The sequence below is a fragment of the Engraulis encrasicolus genome, chromosome 16 (assembly GCF_034702125.1).
Source record: "Engraulis encrasicolus isolate BLACKSEA-1 chromosome 16, IST_EnEncr_1.0, whole genome shotgun sequence".
Taxonomy (NCBI): domain Eukaryota; kingdom Metazoa; phylum Chordata; class Actinopteri; order Clupeiformes; family Engraulidae; genus Engraulis; species Engraulis encrasicolus.
In genome coordinates, this window is record NC_085872.1 from 29,075,634 (window position 1) to 29,085,316 (window position 9,683).

The window sequence follows — 9,683 nt, forward strand, 5'->3', positions numbered from 1 at the left end:
AGGTTTTCAGTGGATCATGTATAAAAATCTATTTTGTAGAAAAAATAAAAAATAAAAACAAAAGATAAATTATTTAAAAATATATATATGCGCATGTGTTCAATGTACATTTTGTAAAGTCAAAACTGATTTTATATTCTTTATTTTTTACTTTGGATTTCGACCTACATGGGGTTTGCCTATTTGGGGTGGAGGCTTCAACTGAGGCAATGTATGTTTTTATTCAGCCAAAATCTTCTCAAAGACCTAAAAAGATTGTATTCTAGAAAGATCTAGAATATCCTTCAAAGCATAGCACAATCTCAAACAACTAACTCAGTGCATTTTTTTTTCCAAAAGTCCAAAAGTTCTCAACAGATGTTTCATCATTCATGTTTGGAATACAAAAAAAAATGACACAGATGAACAGTGTTAATCAATCAGCAAATCACACTCGTTACTCTTTTAACAGAACAAATGGCATTTTTGTTTCACTGCCTCTTCCCAAAGTTTGGTCTCTGGAGCTTCATGACCCAAATGTCTTCCTCGTTGCTCCACGCAGCAGTAAAAGTATACTTCCATCTGCACTGTGCTAATATTTGTGGTGGTCATTCTGAGAATTAGTTTGGCATTCGGCTCTTGACATCTGCTTTTCTGATGAGCATATTGGGGTGGTGATGAAAATATTGACTGCATAAAATGTGACCTTACGGAGAAATTGTGGAACTTGTTAAATAATAAAAAAGCACGCAACACGCATTCTGTGAGTGTCGAGGCCTAGATGAGGGTTTTGAAATTCACTGAGTTTGTCCTGGTTTGTATTTCTGCTGCTTTGAAGGAGACATCTGTTGTGCTTTGAGGAGGGAATACAAACAGGAGGTTGTCCATGTCCACTTTTTCATGTCTTATGGGAATCTAAATTATTTTCCTCTACCTCATGTGTACAGCTTGTAGGTATGAACTCATGAATGACTGGTAAGAATGTATTTAAGTTATTTAACATCTTTGTATAACAAAGGCAAGAAAATCTGAATAATAAATGAATTTTTAAAGAACTTTAAAGTTTTGTTTTTGCTCATTGTCTTGATGTGTGTCACAAGCTGGTTCCAATTCTGCTTGCCTCGGGTAATAACATTGCAATACAATATGTGTCCTGTCACCTTCGCTTTACCCCTAGTACTCACTGTAGTATCACATCTTGAGAGTTGGATGATGGAAGCCAAAATGGACCTACACACGCCAAATCCCCCATTCCCAGCTGTAGACTTTTTTCCCCCCACAAGTGGGAAGCACTTTATCAAACGTAACATCGAATCAGAAAATGATTTTCCAAAGTTTAATTATTATTAATTGTTAATTTTGACTTCATGACTTCAGCTAAATCATGTTGAATACAGAAAAGTTTGAAGGAATCCATCAACCACACTATTAGGATCCATAGATAATCAGAGGAACATTTAACCCCCTGACAATGTTTGGTGTACCGATTAAACCATTCCAATGGTGAGAGACAGGGGTCACTGAGCTGTTTGCCTATCAGCTTTGCTTAAATAACACGCCTTGTTGAAGCATTAGCTCCGAGTGTTGGAGCCCAATCACTGTTTTCTTACAGGATTTAATATATTTGTGCAGGCTTCCTATTACCGTCGCCATCAAAACACTTGCTTGGTAAAACATCAACCTCTTACATTAGTACAAAGATCCCATTCCGATATGCTTTACAAAATACGGCATGGGTTCCAAAATATGACAGAATTCCCCCCGGAGAAGAGATTGCTGTATCAACAAACAAATTCCCTTACCAGATGTTTAAAAAGTGATGGCGGGCGATGGAGGAAATTTCAGTGTCAACCCTCTCCAGGGATTTCTCCTATCTCCATCGCAAAACTGAAGTGTCCATAATCCACACAGCAGGCGCACAATCACTTTCCAAAATAAAAGTACAGGTTCCCAATTTGGCTAGTGCCAGTCATGCGTACAAATGAAAAAATACCTGCCAGCTGTAACGAGGCTCATGCCTTCATTCATTACCCAACCGTCACATTTTCTCTCAGTATTCTTAACTTTTGTCTGTTGATGGGGAAAGTGCAGGAAAACATGAGATAGGGAACAAAGACAGGACTCTGGATGTGCTGTAAAAAGAAAAAGAAAATCTCTGCGGTACTATTTAGATTCTGCTGCAAGCTCGAAACTAATGAAACAAGTTTGGTTACGAGGACATTCAAGTGAGTGAATGAGGAGGCAGTATGTCAGAAATATCTATAGGCCTATTACCAAAAGTATTCACTCACCCATCTGAATGATCTTAATCACTTGGCCTGGCCAAAGGTGTATAAAATAAAGCACCTAGCATAAAAACATGAAGCACCTGTGCGAAAGAATGGGCCGCTCTCAGGAGCTCAGTAAATTCCAACGTGGAAATGTCATAGGATGTCACCTGTGCAACAAATCCAGTCATGAAATTTCTTCACTCCTTATTATTCCACATTCAACTCTCAGCTTTATTCCATGGCCGAGCAGCTGCATCCAGGCGATACTGTACATCTCCATGTGCAATGCAATGCATTGGATGCAGTGGTGTAAAGCATGCCACTAATGGAGCAGTGGAGCAGTGGAGACACATTCTCTCTTTCCACCTGGCAATCTGAAAGACAAGTCTGGGTTTGGAGTTTGCCAGGAGAATGGTAAATTCGGACTGCATTGTGGCAAGTGTGAAAAGGAGTTTGAATGCTTCAGGATACCAAAACATTTTTGGGCAGTTAAAAATCGGTATGGTGCTCTTAAAATAATAGTTCAAGTAGACGCTTTTGCACACCTCTGTAGGTGGGCAGGTGCGTAGGATATTATCCCAGTGGGTTGTTGTTCAATTGTAAAGAAATCCTGCACACTGTCCATACCACCAACAAACTTTAATACAACATGAAGAAGGTCGGATGACCGAAACAATGTATTAAAGTTTGTTGGTGGAATGGACAGTGTGCGGGATTTCTTTTTTTATATTAAAATAATGAATTCATAGACAAAAAATTAGCAGGTGCGCTGAAAAAATGTTGAAAAAAAGCCACCCCTGTCTCTCAAACCTAGTGACGGGCCTGGGGTCCCCTTCCTCTTCCAACGTGACTGCACCACTGCAATGTCCATAAAGACATGGATGAATGGTATGGTACGGATTAACTTGCCTGGCCTGCACAAACTCCTAACCTGAACCCAACAGAACACCTTTGAGACGAATTAGTGCAGACTGAAAGTGAGGCCTTCTTGACCAACATCAGTCTGTGACCTCACCCATGTGCTTTTAGAAAAAATGGTAAAAAAAGAAAAAAAAATCCTTTTAACACACTCTTCAACCTTGTGGACAGCCTTCCCAGATGAGATGAAGCTGAAATAGCTGCAAAAGGTTTACCGATATTATTTTGAACCCTATGGTTTTGGAATGAGGTGGCAGTTAAGTTCATATGTGAGTGAAGGCAGGTTAGCGAATACTTTCGGAAATATAGTGTACATTTTTCATGCATGTCTTTGCCAACTAATATTTTTGTGCATATTAAGCAGATATGGATGTGCAAATGGAAATAATTAAAACAAGGTTACAGTGATAGACTATTACTGGGGTCCATAAGGCATTTGCTGCCCTAGGTGACCGCCTTGTCTGCCTATGCCTGGCACAGTCCCAGAGTGCACCCGAGGTCTTGCAGCAGCAGACAACAGAAGCGCTTGCATCAAACAATTCGAAAGAGAAACACACAGGGTCTTTCTCAAAACCTAGGCCAGTGTCCTTCCAAGTGTATTAGCCTAATTAGTCACGCCCAGTGATTGGATACTTTTTGGTGAACTCTACAGAATATCCAATCACTGGGTGTGACTAATAAAGGGTATCCAATCACTGGGCATGACTAATTTGGCTGATACACTTGGAAGGACACTGGCCTAGGCTTTGAGAAAGACCCACAGTCAGGCGAGGAGGCATTAGCCCACCACAAGTCACCACCCACAGGTAGGTGTGTACTACCCAGGCTCTGCCCTCACGGTACATACACACCAAGATATTTGCGTTCGCTTAACGTTTCCGGGAGCATTGAGAGTTCGAGAGGTTCGCAGGCTGCTTTTCACACTGGTCAGTGAATGTCCACGTTCTATCCATGGGCAGCAGCCATTCATTTTCAATGGAAGCCGCTCAGCTCATTGAACGCGGATGTCCGCGCAGGAAAATAGACTCGAGTTCTATTTTCAAGGAGCATCGCGGACATGTCCAGTCGGGCCGGACATGCGCCGCGCTTACACCGCGCTCCTGTGTGTCAGGCGTGATCTGTCACATGCATTCTAACCGTTTCGGACTGATACAGGACACGTCCAGAGGACGTTAAGTAGACGTCAGCGCTTTTGGTGTGTATGCACTGTCACAGTGACACAACACCTTCGGCTCAGCTACACACGCTCAGGCAAATTGTTTGTTCAGGTACTTTCAGGTTCCCTCCACAGCGGGAAACTCCACCCACTTTGTCGGGAAGCAACCAACTTTGAGCATTTCCAACCGTCCTGGGTAGAGGCGTGTTCAAGGCAGTGACATGGTTTAAGCAGAGACATTCTATTGGGACTTAGAAATGTTTGGTTTAAACTTTGGCTCAGCCTGTTCTGCCCTCGACCAGTAGCAAACCAAGGGAGGTGGGTCAACCATGCCGTTTAAAAATGTTAGTTGTTATGCTCTTGGTCAGACCAAGTCTCGAAGAGATTTGAAAGTCATGATAATCAGGCTAGGTGTGTGCGCAAGTCAGCCTTGCCATACAGGGAAGTGGATATTACTAGCTTGGCAATGCCATACCATAATATTCACTGTTCTCATTGTGGTCTTGAAACCCTCAATAGGTATTAGTATTGGGCCGGCGTTGTTGTTGTTCATGGACACGCACCAATGCTGTATTTTCAAGCACTTGTTGTGGCTTGTCACATAATATCAAGCAGCTTGTCGTGTAACACCTCACAACTGGAAATTTGAAGCACCGGGTGAATCTGAGCCAGCAGACACATCAAATGCACTGAAAGAGAGAGAGAGAGAGAGAGAGAGAGAGAGAGAGAGAGAGAGAGAGAGAGAGAGAGAGAGAGAGAGAGAGAGAGAGAGAGAGAGAGAGAGAGAGAGAGAGAGGAGAATGAGTGCTACGACGCCGTTCCAAAACCTCAGCCCTGTCTCTCCTTGCTCTCTTTGCAGGCCTATGGCTGTGCATTGGTTCAGTCAAAGGTCCAGTCTCGCGCATTAATGCACGAGCTTGTCCTGTCCTTAGATCACCATGGAACTAATACACCACAACTCCAGGCCCAGCGAGCAGTAGTCCGACTACATTTTCCAAACACAAGTCCGAATTTGGGCATGCATGGCTTTTCCTTAAAGTATCTTCTTGGAAACAACTAAACACCTTTACTTGGGCTAGTAACAGTGAGGTGAAGCTGAGGTGTTTTTAACTTGAGACTGGGTGGGTTTTGAAAATCAATCAGGCAGGGCTTTCCAGTGAAGCTGCATAACAGTAGGGGCCAATTTTGGTCATATGATGCCAGTGTCCCTTGATATACTTACTGTACATATAGGTATGTTGTGACATGATTTTTTACCAAGTCACTGACTGGTTCATGTTATTTTCTTCGAGTCCTGCAAGACTGTTTACACTTGAATGTGGACAGATGTGGATGTCTGACTGCCTGTGATGTCAGTCAGTTCCTGTGCTTATTGTCCTCCTGAGCCGACTCTGGCGGGGGAAAACTCTCCGTCCAATATCAGATTGAGCGTGGGACAAAAAGACTATTTAAATCATATCAGTTACAACAGCTAAAACATCACTGCAGAAGCTAGTGATATCCCCAACACGTGTAAGAGAATTACCAGCATTAATTTCAGCAGGCCCTTCGTGTCAGCCGCTGCTCCCCTGGGCCTCCCTCTCTCTCTCTCTCTCTCTCTCTCTCTCTCTCTCTCTCTCTCTCTCTCTCTCTCTCTCTCTCTCTCTCTCTCTCTCTCTCTCTCTCTCTCTCTCTCTCAAGGAGCAGTGTGGCCTGAATATTCCCTCTTCGCCTGACCCCTCCTAGCTTCCTGCGCTGTGCCAGGCTCTAATGTGAGCCGTAGCCCTGCGGTGCGCTGTAATCCGGCAACGTTTTGACAGCTGTTACCATAGAGGAAGTGGGTGCAACTAGAGCAAAGACTGTAAAAAACACGTCGCCTTTTCCTCTGCCGTTCTCATCCCTCAGCCGGCGCGGGCGCACAATAGGCCAAGGCGGTCAGGCGCGGTGGAAGCGTGAGATAATTTGTTCGCTGAAACCTCTGACTGCTGAAAACAGCAAAAAACAGGAGAATGTTTTCCCCCCGACACCCCCTCACCGCACAAGAGAGAGGTACTGTGTGCAATGGCTAATTTTTTTGGTATTCCTCAAGGTTTTTTTTTTTTTTTTTTGCTGAGGAGCGTTGAATCTAGGCTGTGGGGCATCTAAAGTTGAATGCACAGTAGAGGGCTCGCAGGGAAATGACCACAGGAATAGTCATGCTACACAGTAATGGAGAGGTTTTGCAGAACACCTGGACCCTCACAGAGGACGGAGTTCTCTCACTGTCTACTTCCTGAATGTTTGAATGTTGACTGTACGACCTGTAGTGTAGAAGAATAACAGTTGTTTGCCTCATTCGAGTGTTTCACTGGCTGGTTGTGGAGTATATGCATCTGTGTCTGACTGTGTGCCCATAGCTGTTAATTCAAGGTTACTTCAAGGTTAACACTTCTTAGGCATCCACTTGACATTGCAGAGGTATAATCATACTTGCCGTGTTGTGTTAGTCATTGACAGTGTATTTACATACAAACCATTGCATGTCGCAGACGTACATAAAGTTCCTTTGGGTTACATACTTAAATAAATATAGATACACCCTAAAAATACTCACGTCTGTACGTAGCTCAGTGTTTTCACATGCACGGCATGGTTGCTTAGGGGAAAACCAACAGGTTGCTTGGAAAGTGTGATAGCAGGGGCATGTTACTCGCATGTGTCTTGGTAGCTCACTTCCCTGGCCTAGCCCAAGAACCTGGACTGTTTACCACTGTTTTTGATTGTTGTTAAGTACCTGTCAGGGTTCCCACTTGTCCCTTGTGCCTGGAAAAACATGTGAGCTCAGGATCTTTCAAAACAGCAGCAAAGTAAAATGCTGCAGGTGGAGGAAAACACTTGTGAACGTATAAACTATCTGTGATGGAGACAAAGATGGCTTTGTTCAACTCCATAGGCTTTCCTGGGTCTGACTGAGACGACAGCTATATACTGTATGAGGCTTTGGTATGACAGAGAGTGTATATAAGGGGAGAAACCATGCAGAGTACATAGACAATAATTCACATTTGACCAGTGTAGATTCTTTTTTCCTAAACTTGACAAGTTTAATTTCCAACCTCAAAATAACAAACGATAACAGACACACAATAAGGTGGTGGGAGGACATTTCAAAACAAATGAGGTTAATTTCCTTAATTTCACTTGGGATCAATGTAACTACAGTCCTACTACCAATTCTACACTCATTATACATGAATACTGTAAAATGGAGTTAGATTCTACTGCTTATAATGCCATGATTTCAGAGAGTAACACATAATTAATGGCATGATGTTATTACTCTGATTTACATCATAAACCTTCATACATTTTAATCAAACATATCATCATTTGTGCTGTGTGTGTGTTAGTGTGGTATGAGATGTCATTCCGTAGGATTTGGATGCTAAAATTGATTTTATTGCTTCATTTGCTTCATTTGGGGTCCTACTATTGAAAAATGATGGGTTTCGAATTTTCTGACCCCATTATACCCCTCCTCTAGGGGGCGCTTTCTGGCCCTAGCCAGTATAGCTACCGAACCCATATATCTACTAATAATTATCACATTTCCACAATCTTGGTGTCAATTACAGGGTTATTGATGATGCTGAGTCCATTTATGACAGTTTCATTATGGTCAGAAGTTGCTATTACACATATTTTGGAGATTTAAAGGCTATTTTGTCCACATACAAGCCTCCTGTGGGGGATATAACTACTATGGCATCAGTCACATTGGATCTGTGCACATAATATAAATAATAAATATTTCAATTCTATTAGGATCAGTACTGTGAGAAAATGATAGGTTTCAAGTTTTATGACCCCTTTATGCCCCCCTCTAGGGGGCGCTTTATCACCTCGGCCAAGATACATAGTGCAACCATAAATGCAGCAATAAAGATCCTATTTTCACAATAATGGTATCAAATTAGGGGTTATGGAGGATCCTGAATCCATTTATGACAGTTCTACTGTGATCAGAAGTTGTTATGACTCATTTTTAGGTTGAGGCCACCTGAAAACCATTTAACAGAAGATAATAACTGTCTAAATGTGCGTGTACACCAAAGGTGACCAATGCTACCAGAGCAACTGAAGTCATTATTTCTCTATGGATGTTTATATTGGCACTGACTATCAAAGAATAATTGGACTAGAAAAAACTATTAGAACAAGGTGTTATGCAAAACATGAACGAGGCTGGCGAGTTTTGTTCTTGTTTTGTTTTTTTAAAAAAAACAATTACAACTGTAATTTACAAACTTAAACTTCTAGAAAAACCCCACTGGACAGAACACCTTCCATGGCACAGTGGTTGTAATGCAAATCAAAGAGATAAATATTTACACTAGATGCTGTCAACCAACTCCTTGTCATCCCTGAGGAGCTCCTGTCCCCATATCTCAGGTTTGATGTAAAACACTTGCAGCAACCAATCATCAGGACCAGGCCAGTTCGATTTACAACTTTCAAACAGAGACATGTGGACTACACTGCTTCCAAAGCCTTCACTCATACATGGACACTTACCAATTAGTTAGCAACAGATCCAACCAACACCACAGAAAGTGAGAAAGGCACACAAATGAGAATGAGCAGCAGCAGCTAGGCACAGAAGAGGAAACTGACCATGATGCTCTCATTCTGTCCATAAATGAACAAACACCCAAAAATCCTAAGACATTGGTTGTATGAAGTCATCCATACTTGCTCCACCAAATCTCCACTGATATCCCAGCCATTTGAGACTCATAGAGGAGAACTCTCGTCACCTTTGCTCTTGCGTGCTCTTGAGATTCAGCGGTCAATGGGCAATGGTGACTGGATTCTGAGAGCAGGTGTTTTGCACATAGGTATGCAGTATTTGCTGCACTGTTTGCTCTTGGGGGAAAACAATTGCTGGAAGAGGCATTGTATGCTCCATTGAAAGTGGTTCATACTCTTCAGCAGCTCTCCGTTGAATCTTTGGTGGGGAAGCACACATCTGGGCCCTTGCATATCACATCCCAACTAGCCTGGCTATTATTGTGATGAGATTTGATGCCATGTCCTTTGATGCAGTCCAGTTGCATTGCAATTGCAGAATAACATCTAGGCCTTTTATTTGGAAAATACCCAACCTCTTCAATCAGGAGAAGATACTAGAGTTTGCTCAGTTTCTTGTACAACGCCTATAAGAGCAAGTGGAGAGTCTTCAACATATCATTAGTGCTTGTTGTCCAGTGGACTGGGAAGGTTATCTGGCTGTCATGAGGAACCTTATCAAGTACTTCTTTGCATATGATCTCCTGATTAATGCTCTGAAACAAGATGATCCTATGTTCTACAGTAAGGTGATTTTGTTGTGGCCAAATCAG